Source organism: Artemia sp. Qi Xiang Cuo, chromosome 17 (assembly GCF_049724085.1).
Source record: "Artemia sp. Qi Xiang Cuo chromosome 17, ASM4972408v1, whole genome shotgun sequence".
NCBI lineage: Eukaryota > Metazoa > Arthropoda > Branchiopoda > Anostraca > Artemiidae > Artemia > Artemia sp. Qi Xiang Cuo.
In genome coordinates this window covers 62,778,294-62,805,878 of record NC_142810.1, presented here as the reverse complement: position 1 = coordinate 62,805,878, position 27,585 = coordinate 62,778,294, and the positions used below count along the sequence as shown (strand labels likewise).

The window sequence follows — 27,585 nt, the reverse complement described above, 5'->3', positions numbered from 1 at the left end:
TATGGAAGGGGTCGTCGTAGAAGCTTCAAAGGGGGCTCATTCGATTGGAAATCAAGAGTTCTAGTGCCCTTTTTAATAGTCAAAGTGACCAGAGGGCTCCTAGCACCCCCCCACCCATCAGTTCCCACCAAACAGCCAAAACAAGTTCTGGGATATCCATATTGTTCAGCGGAGTTACTTTCCAGATGGAAAATATTTTTTTGAAGAGGATACCCCCCCCCCCCACAACCCTCAGGGCAAGGGTTTTTAGTTATGCCCGGGGGTCATCTAAGGTTTTTATAGAAGGCGGTGTCGTAGAAACTTCAAAACAGGCTCATTCGATTGGAAATTAAAGGGCTAGTGCCCTTTTTAATAGTCGAAAGTAATTGGAGTGTAACTAGCATCCATCCCCCCCCCCCACGCCCATCATTCCCCCCAACACATCCACTCAAAATTTTGAGATAGCCATTTTGTTCAACGTAGTTGATGTCCAGATAGAAAAGATAATGTTGAGGTGGATACCCCCCCCAAAACCCTCCGGGCGCGGAGTTTACGTTATTCCCTGGGGGCATTGAGGGTTTTTTATAGAAGGCGTTGTCGAAGAAACTACCAAAGACGCTCATTCACTTGGAAATTAAAGATATAGTGCCCTTTTTAATAGTCGAAAGTGATTGGAGTGTAACTAGCCCCCCCCCCCCAAGCCCATCATTCCCCCAGACACATCCAATCAAAATTTGAGATAGCCATTTTGTTCAGCGTCGTTGATTCCCAGATAGAAAATATATTTTTGAGGAGGATACTCCCCCACAACCCTCAGGGTAAGGGTTTTAAGTTATGCCCTGGGGACATTAAAGGTTTTTATAGAAGGCGTTGTCGTAGAAACTTCAAAACATGCTCATTCGACTGGAAATTAAACGGCTAGTGCCCTTTTTAATAGTCGAAAGTGATTGGAGTGAAACTAACCCCCTCCCCCCCACACCCATCATTTTCCCAAACACATCCAATCAAAATTTTCAGATAGCCATTTTGTTCAGCGTAGTTGATTTCCAGATAGAAAATATATCTTTGAGGACGACACTCCCCCACAACCCTCAGGGCAAGGGTTTGAAGTTATGCCCTGGGGGCATATAAGGTTTTTATAGAAGCCGTTGTCGTAGAAACTTCAAAACAGGCTCATTTGATTGGAAATTAAAGGGTTAGTGCCCTTTTTAATCGTTGAAAGTGATTGGACTGCAACTAGCCCCCCCCCCCATGCCCATCATTTCCTCAAACACATCCACTCAAAATTCTGAGATAGCCATTTTATTCAGCGTAGTTGATTTCCAGCTAGGAAATATGTTTTTGAGGAGGACACTCCCCCAGAACCTTCAGGGCAAGGGTTCTAAGATATGCCCTGGAGGCATATAAGGTTTTATAGAAGTCGTTGTCGTAGAAACTTCAAAATAGGTTCATTCGATTGGAAATTCAAAGGGATAGTGCCCTTTTTAACAATCAAAAGTGATTGGAGGGCAACTAGCCCCCCCTCCCTACGCCCATCATTCCCCTAAACACATCCAATCAAAATTTTGAGATAGCTTTTTTTGTTCAGCGTAGTTGATTTCCAGATTGTAAATATATTTTTGAGGAGGACACTCCCCCACAACCCTCAGGGCAAAGGTTTTAAGTTATGCCATGGGGGCATTTAAGGTTTTTATAAGAGGTGTTGTCGTAGAAACTTCAAAACAGGCTCATTCGATTGGAAATTCAATTTGCTAGTGCCCTTTTTAATAGTCGAAAGTGATTGGAGGGCAGCTAGCCCCCCCCCCCTACGCCAATAATTTCCCCAAACACATCCAATCAAACTTTTGAGATAGCCATTTTGTTCAGTGTAGCTGATTTCCAGATAGAAAATATGTTTTTGAGGAGGACACTCCCCCAGAACCTTCAGGGCAAGGATTTTAAGATATGCACTAGGAGCATATAAGGCTTTTATAGAAGGCGTTGTCGTAAAAACTTCAAAAAAGGTTCATTCTATTAGAAGTTCAAAGGGATAGTACCATTTTTAATAGTCAAAAGTGATTGGAGGGCAACTAGCCCCCCCCCTCTACGCCCATCATTTCCCCAAACACATCCAATCAAACTTTTGAGATAGGCATTTTGCTAGGTGTAGCTGATTTACAGATAGAAAATATGTTTTTGAGGAGGACACTCCCCCACAACCCTCGGCAAGAGTTTTAAGTTATGCCCTGGGGGCATTTAAGGTTTTTATAGAAGGCGTTGTCGTAGAAACTTCAAAATAGGCACATTCGATTGGAAATGCAAAGGGATAGGACCCATTCAAATATTCGTAAATGACCGTGAGGTTACTAGCCCCCCCTCACGTTTATCATTCCGCCAAACACATTCCCTACAAAGTTTGGGATAGCCAGGTTGTTCAGCAGAGTTTATTTCCAGGTAGCACATGGATGACCGTGGAAGACCCTAACGCAAAATTCCCATGGTGAGGGTGTCCTGTTGTGCCGTAATTACCGGTAATGCTTTTATAGAAGGTGTTGTCGTAAAAACTTCAAAAAGGCTCTTTCGACTGGAAATTCCGAGGGCTAGTGCCCTTTTCAATAGTAGAAAGTGATTTGAGGGCAACTTACCGCCCCTTCACACCCACCTTTTCCCCAAACACATCCAATCAAAAATTTTAAGACAGCCGTTTTATTAAGCGTAGTTTTAAGTTCTGTAAATTATGTCTTTGAGGATTGTAACTCCCCCAAAGCCCTCAGGGCTAGGGTTGTTATTTAAGGATTCTCCAAATCCTTCATATTATTTCTTATGAAGGGATGCTCGTATAAACTTTAGAGAGGGCTCGTTTGATTGAAAATTGAAAGTTCTTGTTCATTTTTTAAGAGTCAAAAGAGATTGAAGGGCAACTATCCCCTCTCCCTCCTCCACGCCCTCAATGCATCAGATAAAAATTTTGAGATAGACATTTTGTTAAAATAGTTCAAATTCTGATAACAAAAACTCCGGTGACGACACAGCCCACCAGGACCCAGGGGTAGGCGTTGTAAGTTATGCCCTGGGGCTTAACTTATTAAGGGGCGTTTATAACTTATGGGAAGGGGTTTTGTATCGGAAGAACACATAGGAAATCTATTATAATTATCCAATTATAAGGTTAAAATACATACTCTGTGATAGATACAAAATTGCTTTGGCACACAAATTCCTATTAAGGTCAATTCCAAACAGCCGTGATCCCTTTGTGTCAGCAAGTGAAATGGTCTAAACCCCTTGATTGGAACTATTTTTTCAATCCATTCATTGTTGTCTATCGCTGTCCACAAGTTATGCAAGCTGTCTATTGTTCATATATAAGGTTTTTATCAAAGAGGTAATCATATAGACTTTGATAAAAGCCTCATTCGATTTAAATTGAAAGTTCTAGATCCGTTTTTTAAAGTCAATAATAATCGGACAGTAAGCACCCCCCCCCCATGCCAAAAAAAACTTGAAATTTTTTGCAATCAAAAACTAACAAAAATGATATAAAAAAATAATTTCCGAAAATATAATTTTTTAAAAGAAAATTAAAGGCAATTTTAAAATTAAGCTCAGGAGTTAATGTTAACTTTTTAAAATTAAAAATAAAAACGACCAGAACTTACTATTAATGAATAAAGGAAACCCAAAACGAACACAAATTAAATAAACAATCATAGCAAAAAACATACAACAAGTAATAATATAAATCAATAGATAGATCTTACAGCGATTAATACTTATATTGAATATGAAAATCTAGCTTAAAACGAAAAAAAATATTTTGCTATCAAAGTATAAATGAAACTTAAAACAAACAGAAATTAAATAAACAATCAATGCGAAAAAAACATACAATATATGTTAATGTAAATGAATAAATAAATCTTAAAACAAGTGAAACTTAACATGAATATACAAATCAAGTTTGAATCGAATAAAAATAACTACAAACAAGAGTTTGGGTATCGTCTCACTGCAGAAGCCTAAAACCTACTGCGTCATTGGCGCTTTACTGAAAACGAATTATATTACAAATGTTTTCTTTTGTACTTAATATTGAAAATAAATATTAAAATTACAGTAAAATTTCGAACTGAAGAGCTTTTAGTAACCAATATCATTATACATCAAACATTCAGTTTAATTTATTAGTTCTTTTCAAGATTGGTCAAGACAAATATAGTTTCACTTCAAGCAAAATTTGGATACTGCCCCCTTCTTTAACTGTAAAAACCTAAAGCCTTCTGCTTCATTGGTGCTTCACTGAAAACGAATTACTCGTATATTACAAATTTATTATTTCCTAGTTCTTACAGCATTGAAAATGAAAATAAAAATTACAGTGAAAAAAAAACTTGAACTGATTGATCTTTCAACAATTAATATCATTATATATCTAATATTCAATTTGATTTTGTTTATACTTTCCAAGATTATTCAAGATTCATAAAGTTTTGCCATTTTTTTTTAACTGCGCCATTTTTTTTAACTAATCTTGTTAGTTTGTTATGAAAACATTTTTTGGCTTCTATACATTTCTATTTCAGCAAAAAACTGCACTCAAGCTTTGTGGAACATGCATTTTCTTGCATGAAACACCAAAATATAATATAATGTCAAGTTTTGGAGTGTTCCACCACTCTCAAGCCAGTGCCATCGGTATTTTTGAATCCGCATGGTCAATTTAGGGGGTGGAGGGTAGGCTAATTCTCGTAGCAGCCCCATTCCGTCGTGCATGATTCACATTTTCAAAACCTGGCGTCCGGACTATCATATAATCTACCAAGCATACAACTACCCCCAATCAGTATCAATAAATAAATGAAACCCAAAACGAACAAAAATTAAAATAAATATTAGAGTAACGAGCATAAAATAATGTGAGTAGGGTTCAAAACCCCTATGCTTTCTAAAAGCCAGAATATAATTTGTACTTTACTGAAAAAAAAATTCAAATGAGTTTACTGAAAAAAACGTGCATTGTCAATTTAATATACATATGCTGATATTTATTCCCTAAAATCTTAATGAATTTTTGATTTCTTAAAGTTACAAAAGTGAAAATATTTCAAAAAATTGTTTTCAGTAAAGCGCCAATGACGCAGTAGGTTTTAGGCTTCTGCAGTGAGCCGATACCCAAACTCTTGTTTGTAGTTATTTTTATGCGATTCAAACTTGATTTGTATATTCAATTTAAGTTTCACTCGTTTTAAGATTTATTTATTCATTTACATTAATATATATTGTATGCTTTGTTCGCATTGATTGTTTATTTAATATCTGTTCGGTTTAATTTTCATTTATACTTTAATAGAAAAATATTTGTTTTCGTTTTAAGATTGATTTTAATATTAAATCGAATAATTACTCTCTTTAAGATATATTTATTCATTTATATTATTACTTGTTGTATGTTTTTTGCTATGATTGTTTATTTAATTTCTGTTCGTTTTTGGGTTTCATTTATTCTTTAATAGAAATTTCTGGTCGTTTTGAGTTTGAATTTTAACAGGTATTTGTATCTCCTGAGCTTAAGTTTAAAATGGCCTTTACTTTTCTTTGAAAAACTTATTTTTCGGAAAGTTTTTTTTTAACTAATTTCATAAAAGCCCGTAAGGACACATTTCGCATGATTTGGCAATTACGGGCTCAGTACAAAAAGAAATTTGCCACAAAGTTCAAAAATACCTCTGCTAAGAGCCCTTGGACAATTGTCGAAGAGGCTTTACTGTCATCTAAAGGAACTTCGAGTCCTTCCCTAAAAATAAACGACGGGACTATCGTGCAAGACCCACAGGCAAAGACCAGAGCTCTTGCCAAGGCGTTTGCTGAAATCTCAAATCTAGACGACGACGGTAAAGAAGTTCCTGATTTCTCCGGTCGAACTGGTGTTATCCTTGATCAAGTGATGTATTCCATTCCTAAAGACCTTTGGATTCTGCAGATTCTTGATTTGACCAAATCCACGGGTCCTGACGGTATACCAAATGTCGTCTTGATTTCATGCAGTGCCAAACTGGCTAGACCTTTTTCATCGCTTTTCTGGCTCTGTTTTTCCTCTGTAACCTTTCGACGCATATTGAAATTTGCTTTTGTCATTCCTATACTTAAGCCAGATGGTAATCCAATGAGCGTGGGCTCATAAAGGCCTATTTGCCTCCTCTCCTGCATTAGGAAAATTAACGAAAGCCATTCTAATAATTCACTTCATCAGTACCTGGAGTCAAATGACCTTTTAGGTGACCGCCAATATGGATTCCTCCGGGCGGATTTCCGAATATGAATTCCACCTTCTAGCAAAAGGATACGACATCAGGTTATTGTCATTTGACATTTCTATAGCTTTTGATAGAGTATGGCATCGTGGCATACTGAAGAAACTTTGCGTGTTAGGTGTCAGAAGACGTCTTTTAAAGTTGATTGAAACTTTTCTTTCTGGTCGTTCACTGCGCGTTGGTCTTTACTGTTTCAATTTCCTTCAATATCTCATGAAGCTAGGAGTACCCTAGGGTAGTATATTGGGACCTGCACTTTACACCTTTTACATAAATGACATGGGAGATAACCTTGTGAGCTCTCTGCGTCATTTTGCCGATGACACCGCGACACATGTGGTCATCTCAAAACATGGAGAATCAATCCAAGTCTCCTTGCCCGTACAGACGGATCGTTTGACATTGGAAAGTGGACCGATCCCTGGATGTTAAATTTCAATGCATGGAAAACAAAAGACCTAATGATCTCTCGATCGAAAGTGCACCCGAACTTCATCTTCGTGAATGAAGGTATAAAGAAAGTCGACGTGCTTCGACTCCTTGGAAACCACTTCTCTACAGATCTCTTTTTAAAAACCACCGAGATCTGGTAAGAACTTCTTGTGCAAGAACGGTTGGCCTCACTCATCACTACAAAACCTTCTACCGCTCACTTTGATCATCCTACTTTACAAGTCTTGCATCAGATCCGTCGTCGTGTACCGATGCTTACTGTATGCTGGATCCCCGAAAATGTTTTTGGCACCATTCCAAAAGATTCAGAATAGGATAAGTTTAATCGTTCCCCACGACTCTCATTTCTATTAGTGAGAGGTTTGATGTAGCGTTGATGGCTGTTTTCTACAAGTACATAAATTCACCTCCTTTTTTATAACTTTATTGTATTGTATCTTCCAGTGTCCAACCGACAAGAGAGACACGAAGGCACACAGTTCGGGTCCAATAATGTTGAGGATGGCACGCCGAGAATTGAGTATTGGAAAAATAGCTTTATTTGACGTTAAACGTCGATCTGAAATGATCTTCATAGAGAAGTTGTTTCTAAAAGTTTCTCTGCTGACCCTTTTAGAAGAAAGTTCAAATTTTATCTAAAACCTCGATTGAAGACTATTGGCAAATCAGATAGCTAATTGTACGTGGCACCGCAAATTCAGGAATAAAAGGAAAAGTTTTGCTTGTTTGTTTCTCCGGTTCAGAGAGGAAACACTGACAACAGTGTGGTAACCTACTGTCTTAAAAACTTCATAATTTTCTAAACAATAGAAAAATCTGCATAAATACATCTAACATCTCGAAAGGACGAAAAACACATTTATTTTAATGTGGTTGGTAACTTAATCACCGCTTCCACATGTTGATAAGAAATTACAATAAAAAATTACATTTGCTTCATGGTAGAAAAAAAGAAGAACACAAATGTATTTTCGGTGATATGGGAATTATATTCACATTGACAATATTTGAAAAAGTAAAAGTAAGGCTGCTTCATTCCTCTGAGAGAGTCAGAATTTTTTTTTTTTATAGTGTTTATAATTGTATATTTTAAATATTTGCGAAACAAAGCAGCTTATGCAATCTTGCACATTTTATTGAAAGCCAATGATATTTCGCATATACATTTAAAACCATATTTATATTTAAATAGATAGAATATATATATATATATATATATATATATATATATATATATATATATATATATATATATATATATATATATATATATATATATATATATATATATATATATATATATATATATATATATATATATATAATATATATATATATATATATATATATATATATATATATATATATATATATGTATATTTCGATATGTAGAAAATTTATATGCGCTGAGGCTTTTTGTTTATATTAGATCGAAATATCTAAAATATTTTTGTTCTTTTTTTATATTAAATTACTCTTAACTCTTGTGGCTACCAAGTGGATTTTACAGCGAATTTATATTCTTCAACACTGTTATTAAATGTATTTGTCTTTGTTTTTAAATCTCTTCCTCCCCCTACTCTCTGGTCAGGGGTACAGCTACGGTTTTGAGTTTGGAGGGTAAATACAAAGATTGTGTCGACAAAATCGTTTAGTGTGCCGACAAATGCGGACACATAATATAAATTAAACCAAAGCGTAAGCTAACATATAAACTAAATTTGGGGGGAATGCCCCCTTCCCCTTTCCTCTTAGCTGTGGCCCTTGCCTCCAATCTCCCTGCGTATGTGTTGGGGCGCATTATGTTTAATATGTCGGTAGAATCAATAGAGGCTGTCAAAGAGACACACTCTTTCGGCTCTACTGTTTTTCAGGCTAGCTAGCAAGGCTTTTTTATAAGGCTAAGCTAGTCTTTGCTTAGTTAGGTCACCAAAGAAAAACAGAAGGTTAGGGCTTTGTCAGATTAAAAAAAAAGCCAATAAGTCTCAAAACAAACAAGGTAAATACCTTAAAATATCGAATTTATCACACCCTAAAAATGTTCCCTTTCATTGGATCGAAAACGGTTGACTTGGGACGAGTGAGCATTTTAACGCCCGAATTTTTCTTTCAATGATTAGTGTCCTTGTTAAAGTACGCTTTGTTCTCTTATTGAACCTGAGATTTCCGCAGCGATGTAAGTTTCGCCCTCTAAGTTATAGGCCTAACAGAGTTTAAAAAAAATTTGGGCCAGCTTTCGGACGTCAAGAACGGATATAGCCTTTTTTCCGATAATTCGTTATCAGTGAAAGGCTTCACCTCCTAAGGTGAACTCATCCTCCAGGCTTCGGGTGAAACTTCTTTTTCGTTTTTTTTTTCTGTGTATAATGGCTCCCTTAGCCCAGTAGCTTAAGATTATTAGTTTAAATTTTTCAATAAAAATCGTCGACCCTTTTTCGGACGAACTTTCATTTAGGTTTACGGCAAAAAGTGTTTTCGTGCTCTTAAGGACTCTCTATCCGAAAATAATATGTAAATTCCCTTGCTCTCCTCAACATTCCTTGATTTCTTACCTCCATTCCCCTGTTCGTTCTCTAGACATTACAGACGCTCTATTTGATAACCGGGTGAATATATTTATTTCGCTAGTCACTACATCATCATGGATAAATTCAAAGCTCAACTCAAATCCATGCATAAGCAATGTTCATGCACTATAAGCTCCTAGGAGAGTTATAATCTATGCTTAAGTAGCTACATAGATCAAAAGGCACTATGTGCTGCCAGGTTGTCAACATTGCGAATATGTAATATATTCGGAACAGCTTAAGATATTAAATTGTAAATTTTAGGGGATATGGGGACGGGCGACTGGATCCTTAATTATGGCGTGGGGGAAATGATAAAGCTAAATCGAAAGACAGTATGTGGGTCCTGGTTATCAAAAAATATCTGCAATGTCTTGGGGACAGAAATTAACGGCTTAAGGAACCCAGTTCAATTTTTGAAGGGATATTGAATGGGGATGGATCAATTAGATTTTAAATTTTGACCTGGGGTCTAAAGGGATCTTATCAAAGACCATAAGTTTCTGAAGAAAATATGGTTGTATTGATTCTTAAGGCAAAATTTTCTTTTTTTATGCTGATCTGGTTTAAAATATCAGGCCATGGAGACATAAATTTCTGAATGAATAGAAGCTCTTTCGGGAAAGAAATCTGATTCTTTTTTCTTTTCTTTTTTTAAACAACAAATTAAAACTTTGTGCAAATCAAAAGCAGTTAAAACAAAATGTAACACAATTGTCGATCAGCAATCGTCTATATTCAAGCTTTTAGCATGATAGGGATCAGGAATGCTTCGGCCCAATGGAGGGCAAAATATTATTCATATTTTAGATCAGTCTCAATATTATTCCCCATTCATCTAAAATTCTTAAGTAAAACTAATGTTGCAATTTATGGCAAAATTTTATCCAAAAGATCAATAGCAGGCTAAGATCTTAATTCTTAATTCTTAATTAAGATCTTAATTCTGCAGAACCAACAAAAACAGCTTCAGATCACAACAACCAGGAAGTATAAAAAAGGTCCTCCATAAAAAGAAGTTTTTTAGAGAAAAATAAGCGTTACATCAAATCAAAGACGAACATTAATAAAATCGAAACAAAAATAAATTACAAAGAATAATCAAGTCAAACTGAAAATGAACAGAAATTCCTACGATCAGTAGTAGGGCGAAAGCCCCCTAAGCTACCTTTTAAAGTAAAAGCGGATTAAGTAAACAGGCAATTAATATTTAAATAAACAAAAACAAGAAAACAATATTAGATTATCCAATATAGAAAATAGAACTTGGTACAAATAAGTTGGTTTGAATTTTGGGATCAATCCTATTCCGGAGGAGGTAAAGAAATCAAACAACAAACAAAAAATGGTAAAAATCAGGAGTTTAAAGAATATAAATGAAACACAAATGTTTCTATTCTGAATCCGCCTGTGATTATCGGCATTCTGACTAATACTTACCTATTTTGTGGGGATGGGGGCATCCACAACCTATTCAAAGGGAGTGTGGTTGCTGGAAGCTAATGTTCTTTTATCTTAAACGAGTTTAGTTAATAAGCTATGTTAAAATGTGTGCCAGTAATTCAAGATCAGAAATTTTGTCTAAAAAGGGACTCCTTGGTAAATGTTTTTTTTGCAGGAAATATAATATTTTGAAAACGACTTGGAGAACAGCACCCTACTCGTAATGCGTTATCAGGTTATAGAAATGAGACGGATAAATTTTACGGTCATTGTCTAAAATCGACGATTTTCAGGTTGATTTGAAATTTGTTCTCAATTGCTGTAACATTTAAGCAGATGATTTATAGGTGAGTTTTTCTGTTAAGATGTTTTGTAGTTTTTGTATTGATGTTTGTATTTTTTTTAATAATTAATTTCCAATAAATCTAAACTGATTAAATTAAGGCGATGTTGTGAACCCTAAATCTACCTCCACGAAATTTTTTTTTTTTTTTTTTTTTTTTTTTTTTTTTTTTTTTTTTTTAGTGAAGATACAGTCTATTGCCAAATGTAGCGCTGTTTGTCGGTTCCTGCTTGGCTTTTCAAGAGTTTATGATTCAAGGGTGTAAAGATATAAAAAATCGAAAATGGGTGAAAATTAAAGAGAAAAAGGGAAACTGAGTGGAAATGGTAGAAAATTCAATCGAAGATATATTGTTAGGGCTAGGACATTAGAAAACTTTCGGAAAGAATACAGTTTGCTTTGTAGTTCGATGTCAGAAACAAGTGAGCAGTCCCTTGGACCGTCTCGAGTCTCGTTTTCCAACGTCATGCTCCTTCTGGTGAAAAACACGTCTCAAACAAGTAAAAACCGGGCAACCTAGAATATTGAAATGCTTTGCTGATCAAAGGAGAAAAGATATATTTGTGTTTAAACTCTGAACTCTTATGTCTCTTTTTAACTAAACTACTCATTTTTACAGTATCATCCAAAACGTATCATTGGAAGCGCGATTAACACTGCCTAAACAGAGAATAACATGGGCACAATATTTTATCTTTTTTTTAACCCGACCAGGGCCCTTCGTATTGAAAGGACTGTCGTGGAAGCTTTGAATGGAGCTCATTCAATTGGAAATTGAAGTGGTTAGTACCCTTTTTAATAGTCAAAAGTGATTGGAGGGCAAGTAGCCCCCTCACACGCCCATCATTCCCCCAAACACATCTTATCAAAATTTTGAGATAGCCATTTTGTTCAGCGTAGTTGATTTCCAGATAGAAAATATGTTTTTGAGGAGGACAATCCCCCACAACCCTCAGTGCAAGGGTTTTAAGTTATGCCCTGCGGGCATATAAGGTTTTTATAGAAGGCGTTGTCGTAGAAACTTCAAAAAAGGCTCATTCGATTGGAAATTCAAAGGGCTAGTGCCCCTTTTAATAGTCAAAAGAGGAGGACACTCTCCCACAACCCTCGAGCCAAGGTTTTAAGTTATGCCCTGGGGGCATATAAGGTTCTTATAGAAGTTGTTGTCGTAGAAACTTCAAAAAAGGCTCATTTAATTTGAAATTCAAAGGGCTAGTGCCCTTTTTAATAGTTGAAAGTGATTTGAGGGCAACTAGCCCCCCCCACGCCCATCATTCCCCCAAACACATCCAATCAAAAGTTTGAGATAGCCATTTTGTTCAGTGTAGTTGATTTTCAGATAGAAAATTTGTTTTTGAGGAGGAAACTCCCCCACAACCCTCAGGGCAAGAGTGTTAAGTTTTGCCCTGAGGGTATATAAGAATGATGTTGGCACAATGTATCATTTATTATTCTTTTTCTTTAGAGCAGGGCACTTCGTATCGAAGAAGTTGTCGTAGAAACTTCGAAGAGGGCTCATTCAATTGGAAATTGGAGTGGTTTGTGCCCTTTGTAGTAGTCGAAAGAGATTGGAAGCACCCCTTCCAAGGCCACCTTTTTTCAAAACACATCCAATCAACATTTTCAGAGAACTATTTTGTTCAGCGAAGTTGATTCGCTGATAGAGATCATAGTGTGGAACAGTTCACTATTACACGGCCCACTGTGTATGAGATTTAAGTTGTGCACAGGGGGCATAAAAGGTTTTTATAGAAGATTTTATTGTAGAAACTTCAAAAAAAGCTCATTCGATTGGAAATTCAAAGTGCTAGTTTCCTTTTAATAGTCGAAAGTGATTGGAGGGCAACTAACCCCCCTCTCACGCCCACCTTTTCCCCAAACACATCCAATGAATATTTTGAGATAGCCATTTTATTCAACGTAGTTTTAAGTTCTGTAAATTAGGTCTTTGAGGCTGACAACACCCTCGCAGCCCTCAGGACTAGGGTTGTAAGTTTTGCCCTGGGGGCATATAAAGTTTTTATAGAACGCGTTGTCGTAGAAACTTCAAAAAGGGATCATTCGATTATAAATTGAAAAGGCTAGTGCCCTTTTTAATAGTCGAAAGTGATTAAAAGGCAACTAACACCCCTTCCACGCCCACCATTTCCCCACACACATCCAATCAAAATTTTGAGATAGCCATTTTGTTCCACGCAGTTAAAGTTCAGGAAATTATATCTTTGAGCAGGACACTCCCCCCAAAGACTTCAGGGCAAGGGTTATAAGTTATGCCCTGGGGGCATATAAGTTTTTATTGAAATCTTTGTCTTAAAAACTTGAAAAAGGGCTCATTCGATTGGAAATTCAAAGGTCTAGTGCCCTTTTTAATTGTCAAAAGTGATTTGAGGGCAACTAACCCCCCTCTCTCGCCCACCTTTTCCCCAAACACATCCAATCAAAATTTTTAGATAGCCATTTAGTTCAGTGTTGTAGATTTCCAAATAGAAATAATGTTTTTGAGGAGGACACTCACCCACAGCCCTTAGGGCAAGGGTTGTAAGTTATGCCCTGGGGGCATATAAGGTTTTTATAGAACGCATCGTCGTAGAAACTTCAAAAAGGGCTCATTCGATTGGAAATTTAAATGGCTTGTGCCCTTTTCAATAGTCGAAAGTAATTGGAAGGCAACTAACACCCATTCCACGCCCACCATTTCCCCAAAAACATCCAATCAAAATTTTGAGATAGCCATTTTGTTCCACGCAATTAAAGTTCAGGATATTATATCTTGTGCAGGACACTCCCCCACAGTCTTCCGGGCAAGGGTTATAAGTTTTGTCCTGGGGGCATATAGATTTTTATTGAAATATTTGTCGTAAAAACTTGAAAAAGGGCTCATTCGATTGGAAATTCAAAGGTCTAGTGCCCTTTTTAATAGTCGAAAGCGATTTGAGGGCAACTAGCCCCCTCTCTTGCCCACCTTTCCCCCAAACACATCCCATCAAAATTTTTAGATAGCCATTTTGTTCAGTGTTGTATATTTCCAGATAGAAATAATGTTTTTGAGGAGGACACTCCCCCACAGCACCCTTACCCTAAGGGCTGTGGGGGAGTTTTTCTGTTAAGATGTTTTGTAGTTTTTGTATTGATGTTTGTATTTTTTTTAATAATTAATTTCCAATAAATCTAAACTGATTAAATTAAGGCGATGTTGTGAACCCTAAATCTACCTCCACGAAATTTTTTTTTTTTTTTTTTTTTTTTTTTTTTTTTTTTTTTTAGTGAAGATACAGTCTATTGCCAAATGTAGCGCTGTTTGTCGGTTCCTGCTTGGCTTTTCAAGAGTTTATGATTCAAGGGTGTAAAGATATAAAAAATCGAAAATGGGTGAAAATTAAAGAGAAAAAGGGAAACTGAGTGGAAATGGTAGAAAATTCAATCGAAGATATATTGTTAGGGCTAGGACATTAGAAAACTTTCGGAAAGAATACAGTTTGCTTTGTAGTTCGATGTCAGAAACAAGTGAGCAGTCCCTTGGACCGTCTCGAGTCTCGTTTTCCAACGTCATGCTCCTTCTGGTGAAAAACACGTCTCAAACAAGTAAAAACCGGGCAACCTAGAATATTGAAATGCTTTGCTGATCAAAGGAGAAAAGATATATTTGTGTTTAAACTCTGAACTCTTATGTCTCTTTTTAACTAAACTACTCATTTTTACAGTATCATCCAAAACGTATCATAGGCAGCGCCATAGCGCTGCCTAAATAAAGAACAATGTGGGCACAATGTTTTATTTATTTTTCCTCCATACCCGGGCACTTCGTATCGAAGGAGATGTCGTAGAAACTTCGAAAAGGGCTCATTCGATTGGAATTCGAGTGGCTAATACCCTTTTTAATAGTCGAAAGTGATTGGAGGGGAACTAGCCCCCCCCCACGCCTATCATTCCCCCACACACCTCTTATCAAAATTTTGAGATAGCCATTTTGTTCAGCGTAGTTGGTTTCCAGATAGAAAATATGTTTTTGAGGAGGACAATCCCCCACAACCCTCAGGGCAAGGGTTTTAAGTTATGCCCTGCGGGCATATAAGGTTTTTATAGAAGGCGTTGTCGTAGAAACTTCAAAAAAGGCTCGTTCGATTGGAAATTCAAAGGGCTAGTGCCCCTTTTAATAGTCAAAAGAGGAGGACACTCTCCCACAACCCTCGAGCCAAGGTTTTAAGTTATGCCCTGGGGGCATATAAGGTTCTTATAGAAGGTGTTGTCGTAGAAACTTCAAAAAAGGCTCATTTAATTTGAAATTCAAAGGGCTAGTGCCCTTTTTAATAGTCGAAAGTGATTGGAGGACAGTTAGCCACCCCTATACCCATTATTCATCCTCACGTCATCCCTTAGAATTGTGAGATAGCTACTTTGTTCAGTATAGTTGGTTTCCACAATTACCATAAATTTCTGAGGAGGACACACCCCCAACACCATCAGGGTAAGGGTGTTAAGTTTTGCCCTGAGGGTATATAAGAATGATGTTGGGACAATGTATCATTTTCTTTTTCTTTAGAGCAGGGCACTTCGTATCAACGAAGTTGTCATAGAAATTTCGAAAAGGGCTCATTCAATTGGAAATTGGAGTGGTTTGGGCCCTTTTTAATAGTCGAAAGTGATTGGAAGCACCCCTTCCAAGCCCACCATTTCCCGAAACACATCCAATCAAAATTTTGAGATAGCCATTTTGTTCAGCGTAGTTGATTTCCAGATAGAAATTATGTTTTTGAGGAGGGCACTCCCCCACAGCCTTCAGGGCAAGGGTTGTAAGTTATGCCCGGGGGGGATATAAGGTTTTTATAGAAGGCGTTGTCGTAGAAACTTCAAAAAAGGCTCGTTCGATTGGTAATTCAAAGGGTTAGTTTCCTTTTAATAGTCGAAAGTGATTGGAGGGCAACTAACCCCCCTCTCACGCCCACCTTTTCCCCAAACACATCCAATGAATATTTTGAGATAGCCATTTTATTCAACGTAGTTTTAAGTTCTGTAAATTAGGTCTTTGAGGCTGACAACACCCTCGCAGCCCTCAGGACTAGGGTTGTAAGTTTTGCCCTGGGGGCATATAAAGTTTTTATAGAACGCGTTGTCGTAGAAACTTCAAAAAGGGATCATTCGATTATAAATTGAAAAGGCTAGTGCCCTTTTTAATAGTCAAAAGTGAATAAAAGGCAACTAACACCCATTCCACGCCCACCATTTCCCCAAACACATCCACTCAAAATTTTGAGATAGCCATTTTGTTCCACGCAGTTAAAGTTCAGGAAATTATATCTTTGAGCAGGACACTCCCCCCAAAGTCTTCAGGGCAAGGGTTATAAGTTAGGCCCTGGGGGCATAAAAGTTTTTATTGAAATCTTTGTTATAGAAACTTGAAAAAGGGCTCATTCGATTGGAAATTCCAAGGTCTAGTGCCCTTTTTAATACTTGAAAGTGATTTGAGGGCAAATAGCCCCCTCTCTTGCCCACCTTTTCCCCAAACACATCCAATCAAAATTTTTAGATAGCCATTTTGTTCAGTGTTGTGGATTTCCAGATAGAAATATTTTTTTTGAGGAGGACACTCCCCCACAGCCCTTAGGGTAAGGGTTGTAAGTTATGCCCTGGGGGCATATAAGGGTTTTATAGAACGCATCGTCGTAGAAACTTCAAAAAGGGCTCATTCGATTGGAAATTTAAATGGCTAGTGCCCTTTTCAATAGTCGAAAGTAATTGGAAGGCAACTAACACCCATTCCACGCCCACCATTTCCCCAAATACATCCAATCAAAATTTTGAGATAGCCATTTTGTTCCACGCAATTAAAGTTCAGGATATTATATCTTGTGCAGGACACTCCCCCCACAGTCTTCCGGGCAAGGGTTATAAGTTTTGTCCTGGGGGCATATAGATTTTTATTGAAATCTTTGTCGTAGAAACTTGAAAAAGGAGCTCATTCGATTGGAAATTCAAAGGTCTAGTGCCGTTTTTAATAGTCGAAAGCGATTTGAAGGGAACTAGCCCCACCTCTCTTGCCCATCATTTCCCAAAACACATCCAATCAAAATTTTGAGATATCCATTTTGTTCAGTGTTGTAGATTTCCAGATAGAAATTATGTTTTTGAGGAGGACACTCCCCCACAGCCCTTAGGGTAAGGGTTGTAAGTTATGCCCTGGGGGCATATAAGGGTTTTATAGAACGCATCGTCGTAGAAACTTCAAAAAGGGCTCATTCGATTGAAAATTTAAATGGCTAGTGCCCTTTTCAATAGTCGAAAGTAATTGGAAGGCAACTAACACCCCTTCCACGCCCATCATTTCCGCAAACATATCCAATCAAAATTTTTGAGATAGCCATTTTGTTCCACACAGTTTAAAGTTCAGGAGATTATACTTTTGAGCAGGACACTTCCCCCACAGTCTTCAGGGTAAGGGTTATAAGTTATGCCCAGGGGGTACATAAGGTTTTTATTGAAATCTTTGTCGTAGAAACTTGAAAAATGGCTTATTCGATTGGAAACTCAAAGGGCTAGTGCCCTTTTTAATAGTCGAAAGTGATTTGAGGGCAACTAACCCCCCTATCACGCCCACCTTTTCCCCAAACACATCCAATAAAAAAAAATTTATGCCCATTTTATTCAGCGTAGTTGAAAGTTTTGGAAAATAGGTCTTTAAGGATCACAATCTATCTCCCCCACAACCCTCAGGGCATGGGTTGTAAGTTATGCCCTGGGAGTGTGTAAGGTTTTTATAGAAAGCGATGTTGTAAAAACATTAAAAAGGGCTCATTCAATTAAAAATTGAAAGGGCTAGTGCCCTTTTAATAGTCGAAGGTGATTGACGGGCAACTAATCCCTCTCTCACGCCCACCGTTTCCTCAAACACATCCAATCAAAGTTTTGAGACATCAATTTTGTTCAACGTTGTCGAAAGTTCTGGAAATTAGGTCTTTTAGGATGATAACCCCATCAGAGCTCTCAGTGCAAGGGTTGTAATTTATGCCCTGGGGGAGTATAAGGTTTTTATAGAAAGTTGTTGTAGAAATTTCAAAAGGGGCTCATTTGATTGGTAATTGAAATTGCCCTTTTTAATAGTCGAAAGTGACTCGAGAATAATTAACCTTCTCTTACGACCACCATTTCCCCAAACACATTCAATCACAGTTTAGATATAGGTATTTTGTTCAACGTTGTTGAAAGTTCTATAATTATGTATTTAAGGATGACAAACCCCTCAGAGCCCCCAGGGCAAAGGTTGTAAGTTATGCCCTGGGAGCATATAAGGTTTTTAATGATAGAGTGGTCGTAAATTTCAAAAGGGGGTTATTCAATTGGAAGTTGAGAGGGCTAGTGCCCTTTTTAATAGTTGAAAGTGATTGGAGGGTAACTAACCCCCCTCTCACGCCCATTATTCCTCCAAACACATCCAATCAAAATTTTCAGATAGCTATTTTATTCAAAGTAGTAGAAAGTTCTGGAAATTAGGTCTTTGAGGATGACAACCCTCAGGGCGAGGGTTGTAAGTTATCCCCTGGGGACATATATGGTTTTTATTGAAAGCGTTGTCGTAAAAACTTCAAAAGAGCTCATTTGATTGGAAATTGAAAGGGCTAGTGCCTTTTTTAATAGTTGAAAGTGATGGGAGGACAACTAACCCCCCTCTCACGCCAACAATTTCCCCAAACACGTGCAACTAACACGTGCATACTAACGCCTCTCTGACGCCCACCTTTTTCCCAGACACACCCAATCAAAAGTTTGAGATAGCCATTTTTTTAACGTAGTTGAAAGTTCTGGAAATTAGGTCTGAGGATGACAACCACCCTCACAGCCCTTAGGGTAAAGGTTGTAATTTATGCCCTGGGGAATTTAAGGTGTTTATAGAAAGTGTTGGCGTAGAAACTCAAAAAGGGCTCATTCGATTGGAAATTGAAAGGCCTAGTGCCCTTTTTAATAGTCGAAAGTGATTGGAAGGCTTGACATTTTTATAGTAAAGATCGATGTGGGTATACGCTATTATTTTTTGTTGTTGTTGTTGTTTAGACCAGGGCACTTTGTATCGAAGGAGTTGTCTTAAAACTTAGAAAAGGGCTCATTCGATTGAAAATAGAAGGGGCTGATGCCCTTTTTAATTGTGAAAAATGATTGGAGGGAAACTAATCCCCCTCCCACGCCTACCCTCCCATTTGACTTTATGTTTAAAAAATTAACGTTGCCATAATATTAAATCGAAACGCGCAGGGTTAATGCTAATTTCCAATAAGTCATCTCAGCAGTGTTCCCAAGAACGACTGAGGGTATTATGTTAAAACTTTCGGGGCTGCGTCCGTTCTTAAAATTTCACCAAACCAAAACAGCGTAAGTGTATCCAAGTTATCAAAGAAAGTAAACAGATTTTTTTGCGAATGGTATCAAGTTTTCCCTTTCAGGTCAACTAGAGGAGGTATGAAACTAAATTAAACACTAATATTTGTGTCCAGATTTTTAAGTGGGTGGTTGTTGTAAAAATTGCTGAAAATTTTTCTCCAGCATACAAATAGCAGGCCAAACTATAAATTTTTTAACAAACGAAAAGATTTAAAGTATTATTTTCTTTTTCTCTGAAAAGACTATGTCAATATAAAACGAACAGAAATTAATTAAAAAACCTTTTTCCACATATAAAGTTCCACAAATAAGTTTTTCAAAGAAAAGTAAAGAACTCCATTAAACAAAAAATGAGCAAAATAAAATCAAATAATCTACCAAGCGTGAAACTACCACAAATAAGCATCGATAAATAAATGAAACTCAAAACGAACAGAAATCACAATAAATAACCAAGTCAAACTCAAAACGAGCAGAAATTAACATAAGTTGGGCTCAAAACCCATATGCCTTCTGAAGGCCAGAACATAATTTGCACTTTACTGAAAAAAATACAAATGAGTTGGGGGAGATCTTATAGCGCTGTACGAGATACTGCATGAGATTTAATGTCCTTGGTAAAAGCCTATACGAGATTTAATGTCCTTGGTAAAAGCCTCTACCAGATTTAATGCCCTTGGTAAAAGTCTGTACGAGATTTAATGTCCTTGGTAAAAGTTTGGACGAGATTTAATGTCCATGGCAATTGAACAGGGCTCCATATATGGGGATTGATCTACTTTCGGGAGTGACGCAATACGTTCAGTGAATACAACTGGGACAAGATCATTGACCTCCAATGAGCTAGAATACTGGGCAAACAAGATCACCTGCCTCTTTCTAAACCAATCAGGGAGTTACAAATACTGGGCGAAGTGACGTCATCAGACTTTTGAGAATTTCAACATTGGTTTTGCGCAACTGTTATATCACAATTTGTTTACGCTTTGAAGTTAAAGGATGATGTGTAATTAATACAGACATGAATTACGTTGAACTTATTGGGTGCTTCGATTGTGTAAGAATTCATGATAGAAAAATCAATAGGCTTCATAAGAATCTAAAATGTATCTGTGCACAGTTGCCAGAACAAAGGAAACGTCAGAGATTAATTGAAATTTTAGGGGATTATTTGGGGTGAAACTCTGTGTTCGCATTTATAGACATGTACACAATAGTAGAACCCCATTATTGAATCCAAACGGGCACCACTGCTGCCATCTACAATTTAGTGTAACGCTGTACGAACATAATTTATGGTTTTGTCACTGAGAATGAAAAACAGGGTTTTTCTCACTTGAAAAACAGGATTTTTCTCACTTTTATGGATGTTTCTTGGACGGTTATGAGTGTAAGTTATTTATTTGTTGTTTTTCATGGATGTCAACAGCACTTTATGTCTGTTTTTACGGTTTTTGTCAGTGAGAGTGAAAAAACAGGATTTTTCTCACTTTGATGTATTTTCAAGGTCGATTTATTTGTTGTTGTTGTTGTTGTTGTTGTTGTTCATCCAGGTGTACGCTAGGGGGAATGTATTGATTCAGGGGAACTAAATTTCCAAGGTCGATTTATTTGTTGTTGTTGTTCGTCCAGGTGTACGCTAGGGAGAATGTTATGATCCAGGAATGGGAAACAGGATCACTTGTCTCCTTCTAAACCAATCAGAGAGTAGATTACATCTCATTCTAAGCCAATCAGAGGGTCGCTTACATATGGTTTCCCCCATTACATCGCAATTCGCCCTTGGGATTTCATATATAACGGACATCCATAGTGATTCAATTATCAGAAAGTATTGTGACATAATAGATACAACAAAGAATATTATTGATGAGTTAGAAGCCTTGGCAGCCACAATTTACAATGTGAGTTCTGTTTTAGTACATTTTCATTTTTATTTTCAAAATAAAATTATTTTCCTTGGTCACTCTTCAGTATATTCAGGTAAATCCCCCCCCCCCTCACACTCTAATACAAACTCCACTCTGCTATCTTTAGACTCGCTAGAAAACGTAAAATATGTTCTTTTTACCACCTAAACCTAACCCCCCTCAAAACCCCTCCTATGTTTATGACTTTAATTCTCGCAATTCAAATAATTCTCTTTTTTCGATAAAATTCATGCTTTCTATATTTCTAGCTAAAAGCGACAGACAACATCCGTCAACTCTTAGGCATTAAGCCGCTCTGTTTTGACATAAGCTCACCACAAGGTTATAATTAGTTTCTCACCTTTTTCCTGTTTGTTTAGATTAGCGGTATAACCAATCTAGGTTTCAATACATTTGCATAATTTTGTGTTGTCTTAAATAGCTGAAAACAAATTGTCTGCAAAATTAATATAGATATTTAGAATATTGGAACTATATATTCTATGTAAGAGTGAAACAAGTTATTTCCAAAATTAAGGTCTAACAATATTTCCCTCCCCCTACTCCAATACAAACTCCACCATGCTATCTTTATAGTTGTTAGAAGACTATAAAATATGTTCTTCTTTAACATGGAAACCCCCCATTGTTTACAAGTTTAATTCTTCCATTGCAATTATCTCTGTTTTTAGATAAATTCATGCTTTCTCTATTTCTAGCTAAAAACAACAGACAAAATCCGTCAATCCCTTAGTTATTAATATACCGTTTTCATTTAAGTCACTCTGGTTTGACATAAGCTTCCCGCAATGATTTAGTTAGCTGCCATCCTTTTAAAGCACTTCCTGTTTGTTTACATTACCAGTTTAACCAAAAGTTTCACAGATCAAAAAGGATTGTTTTTCCCATCGAATTAAATTAGTTTCAAGAAAAAATGAGATTGCGATAATTAAGCTAAGCCTATGCAACCTGTAAGGACGTAGAGAAACGACTTATTTCCCAAATTATGGTCTAACAATATTTTTTTTAGGATATTAAGTAAAAAGGGGGAGGGCTATGCCTCAATTCTATCACCATCATTGTAAAGTGAAAAAACAAAACTGTTTCTTCACATGAAAAGTATGGGGCTGGGATTTCTAAGAAAAAGATAGCTTTATTATGTGTAAATTGAATATCATTTACATCCAAGACCGTAAATTTAGGCCTATAACATGACTTTAAATATTAAAGTTACTTATGTACAGAATAAGTAACTGTATAAGTGCTTCGAAATTCGTAGGAAAAATTAGAAAATCTGCATTTTGTAGATTGTGACTTCAGCCTGAATTTCACGCGTTGAATTTCAATACATAATTTCCATCATTATTAAACCTATATCCAATTTCAAAAATCGTACCACTTTTTCATGTGTTAATATTATTCAAACTGAACATTGGTATAATAATGCGTTGAGTTTTTTCTGAGAAAAGTTGAATTTATTATAATCAAACTATGATTTTCAGAGTTTAGGTTGCTTTCGACAAAGATTTCTCTTTACTTACGGCAAATTTCCACAAGGTGATTGATCCATGGCCCTTCTAAATGTGATAGAAGCTGCTACGCCCTGCTTCAATCCCTTTTTACGTATTCAATCTGAATGTTTGTATAACAATGCTTTGAGTTATTCCTCAGAAAATTGACCCCTCCAAATATTTACTCAGAGGGGCGGGTGCTGAAATGTAAAACGTTACTTATTTGCCCGTCATTTTCATAGTTTTCAAGTTGGGATCTTCGAACACACTCCCTCCTTCTCAGTTTATTCTAAGAAAGTGAGCTGTATTTGTTAGAGTTTCAGAAACTTTACATATTTATTTAATTTAAGCCCTTTTTTCAGATATAATAATGTTTGGTGCGATTGACACAGAATATATTGGTCTGAAATATTCCTCAACTGGCATTATTTTCGAAGCAGCTTTCTTACTCCTAGACAATCAACAACGTGAAATTCATAGCTATAAATGGAACGTCAGATACAATATGTATAAGTACGAGAAGAACAGATGGAGTCGAACACTAAATTTTATAAATCGAAATGGCTTTTACGTTAAAACCATAAGACCACATAATGAAAATGGATATGAAATAAAACATTTACAAGAGGAAATTAAGGAAATATGCAGTTTTTTTGGTGTGCAAGCTGTTTATGTTAAGGGAAACGTGCCAACTGATAAACTCTTACTAGCAAAATGTAATAAAGACATAGCATTATTCAATTTAGAAGACTTCAAATGTGAGAAATACCTGCATTCAGTACATGACCCAGAAGATGAAGTTAGATATTTCGCTCAATGGGTACCAGAAAAGATACCTGACATGGAAAAATGCATCAGATATCCAAAGACCTAAACTTGCTCTTCCTCATATCAAATGAATTGAGCTTTTTTTTTTTTTTTTTTTTTTTTTTTTTTTTTTTTTTTTTTTTAATATGTCATTATGTATTTTTTCAATTTTTTTTAAATATGTTTAAGCAATAAATATCTTTAGCCTCAACCGTTTTTATTCTTTAGAATAGTCCACCGCCATGAAAATTATACTTTCAGATTCAACATGTCAGGGAACACACTTTCAGGTTCAACATGTTGGAGAACCCAAATAGTCACCCCTAAAAAGGTAAGTTAACCCTAAAAGGTTAAAGAATTTTTCTGAAATTACACTTTCAGATCCAGCATGTCAGGGAACACACTTTCAGGTTCAACATGTTGGAGAACCCTAAACAGTCATCCCTAAAAAGGCAAGTTAACCCTAAAAGGCTAAAGAATTTCTCTGAAATCACACTTTCAGATTCGGCATGTCAGGGAACACACTTTCAGGTTCGACATGTAGGACTTTCAGGCTCAGCATGTTGGAGAACCCTAAATGTTCATCCCTAAAAAGACAAGTTAACCCTAAAAGGTTAAAAAATTTCTCTGGAATTACACTTTCAGATCCAGCATGTCAGGGAACACACTTTCAGGTTCAACATGTAGGAGAACCCTAAATGTTCATCCCTAAAAAGGTACGTTAACCCTAAATGGTTAAAGAATTTCTCTGAAATCACATTTTCAGATTCGGCATGTCAGGAAACACACTTTCAGGTTCGTCATGTAGGACTTTCAGGTTCAGCATGTTGGAGAACCCTAAATGGTCATCCCTAAAAAGGTAAGTTAACCCTAAAAGGTTAAAGAATTTCCCTGAAATTACACTTTCAGATCCAGCATGTCAGGGAACACAGTTTCAAGTGCAGAATGTTGGAGAACCGTAAATGTTCATCCCTAAAAATGTAAGTCAACCCTAAATGGTTAAAGAATTTCTCTAAAATTACATTGTCAGATCCAACATGCCGCAGAAGTAATACGTTACTTTTCAACTTCTTTTATATCCCAACACCAAATTTTCGCAATGAAAAAGAAATTAGTTACAGATCAATTCTAATTTTTCCATGCAAATATAAAAGGTTACACTTCACTTCTGATTTTTCTCGAAGAGATGAAAAAATTTAATGATCTATTCTAAATTTTTCCATAGAAGATAGAAAAAGTTATACCTTAGTTGTGAATATTTTCAATGAAGATAAAAAGCTCCACTTTAATTCTAAATTTTCTCAGTGAAGTGAAGAAAAGTTCAAGCTCTCTTCTGAATTTTTTCAATGAAAGAAAAATTAGTTACAGATCAAGTCTAATTTTTCCAAGAAAATAGAATGCTTCCACTACACTTCTTAATTTCTCAAAAACATAAAAAATTTAAAGTTCTTTTCTAAATTTTTCCATAGAAGATAGGAAAAGTCATACTATGATTCTGAATATTTTCCATGAAGATAAAAAGTTTCACTTTAATTCAAAATTTTCTTAAATTCAGTTCTGATTTTTCTCAATGAGATGAAAAAATTAAAAGTTCTCTTCAGAATGTTTTCCCTGAGAAGAGAAAAGCTTCATATTAATTCTGAGTTTTCACAGCGAAGTGAATAAAAGTTCAAGTTCCCTTCTGAATTTTCTCAATGAAAAGGAAATAAGTTACAGATCAATTCTAATTTTTCCATGCAAATATAAAAGGTTACACTTCAGTTCTGATTTTTCTGAAAGACATAAAAATTTAATGATCTATTCTAAATTTGTCCATAGAAGATAGAAAAAGTTATACCTTAGTTGTGAATATTTTCAATGAAGATAAAAAGCTCCACTTTAATTCTGAATTTTCTCAATGAAGTGAAGAAAAGTTCAAACTCTCTTCTGAATTTTTTCAATGAAAGAGAAATTAGTTACAGATCAATTTATTTTTCCAAGAAAATAGAATGTTTCCACTACACTTCTTAATTTCTCAGACATAAAAAATTTAAAGTTCTTTTCTAAATTTTTCCATAGAAGATAGGAGAAGTTAGACTATGATTCTGAATATTTTCAGTGAATATAAAGTTTTATTTTAATTTTACATTTTCATAAATTCAGTACCGATTTTTCTCAAAGAGATGAAAAATTTAAGGTTCTCTTCTGAATGTTTTCCCTGAGAAGAGAAAATGTTCCACTTTAATTCTAAGCTTTCACATCAAAGTGAAGAAAAATTCAAGTTCTCTTCTGAATTTTCTCAGAGAAAAGAAAAAAGTTATAGTTCAATTCTAATTTTGGCTTTTGGCTTTCTTGGCTTTCGTTCAATTTGATTTTGGCTCACCGTACATGAATAATCAGAATGAAACTTGTATATTAATTTTACTTGTTTTGGCTAAATGGCTTTCTCGAAATGTTGTTCTGACGTAACTTACGAATTAACTTACGTTAATTACGTAAAAAAAAATTTTTTTTTTATTTAATTCATTTACTAAAATCGACGCCGCTCCTGAAATGATCATAGTCGACTACAGTTTGACACCACTTAATAAGTACGTTCTTGTCTCGGCGTCTTACAGTTTTGGTTACTATTGAGCCGGGTCGCTCCTTACTAATAGTACGTTACCACGAACTGTTTGTTGATCTTGTACTACAGATTTACAGTCAGAACAAAGAAAAAGTTCATCAGAACTTAACGAAAATATAGGGGGAGAATGTTTTTTCAGGATCTTGGGGGGTGCAATTTTGTTGTTTTCAATTGTTTTAATGAAAATACAAGGACATGTTTTCTACTAAAAATCAGAAAAGTTGTTTTCAAAATCTAGGGGAATGCAAATGCAACCCCCTCCCCTCAAATGCTTGCTGGACCTATCGTAGGCTCATTCATGCCTGATCTCAGTTTGTCTTTTAGTTGTATGAAAATTATGAGTTTTTGGGGTAGTTCCACATTTTCATCAGTTTTCCCATGTTGAACCGTTAAAATAAGCATAGGAAGTACGTTAAATTTGACAACACTTTTCGTTCTTACAAATTCAAATATTAACAATCTGTTTTTAACAAATACAACAGCGACTTCAAAAACAAGCAACATCTTTCTAAGCTCTTTGGTGCCATGTTTTGTTCAAGGCCGTATCCAGGGGGGGGGGGGGGGGGGTACCCGGTTTGAACCCCCTCCCCCCCAAAAAAAAATTTTGGACCGAGTCGAAAATTAGTCGAAAATTAGTAAAACCTTTGTAAAAATTAGTAAAATTAGTAGAAAACCATGTCGAAAATTAGTAAACTCCACCCCGAACAAAAATCCTGGATCCGCTCTTGGTTTTGTTACATTATTTTTTTTTTGCTGATTTTTCACCCATGTGTCTTTTTTTAATTTGGCAACCGCTACTACCAAAAATCGCATAACTGCATATGGAGGAAATTTAATCAAAAAATTAAATTTCCGATTTGTCCTTATTTTATTGATAGTTCAGCACGTTTTTTATCCTGAGACCTGTTTTGGGTAAAATTATAGGGGAATTTCGCCTTCTTATAAAGTGTTTGAGTTAGGGTAAGGTAAATTTCCGGAATATTTCCAGTCTTTAATTACGCCACAGACATGGGCGTACGGAAGGAGGCCAGAGGGGTCAGATCCCCCCCCCCGAGTACTTCAAATTTTGCTAGATATGGCTGTAAAAGCAAATGTTTGAAAAGGCAGTTGAAAAAAGGTAGATGGCTAAAAAAGCAGTTTATAAAAGGTAGATGGTTGAAAAAGATGGAAATAAGCAGCTGGAACGATAGAATAAAAGTCAAACAAGAAACAATTATCCATAATGTCTTGGAAATATTTAGCTCTAATCCAAGATATTGATTAATGTTGAAGCTTATTGATGATTTAAGATTTTTGGTGACTGCTTAATA

At 36.1% G+C, this 27,585-nt stretch overlaps 1 protein-coding gene across 1 annotated transcript in view; it reads left to right on the top strand.

The window, feature by feature from the left end:
- Positions 1 to 8,231: 8,231 nt before the first annotated feature.
- LOC148942448 (LIM/homeobox protein Awh-like) overlaps positions 8,232 to 27,585 on the top strand; it is a 135,018-nt gene continuing 115,664 nt past the window's right edge. The window contains exon 1 of the mRNA XM_089103037.1: positions 8,232 to 11,079. The gene's annotated coding sequence lies outside the window, so the exon portion shown is untranslated. The remainder of the gene's footprint in view (positions 11,080 to 27,585) is intronic.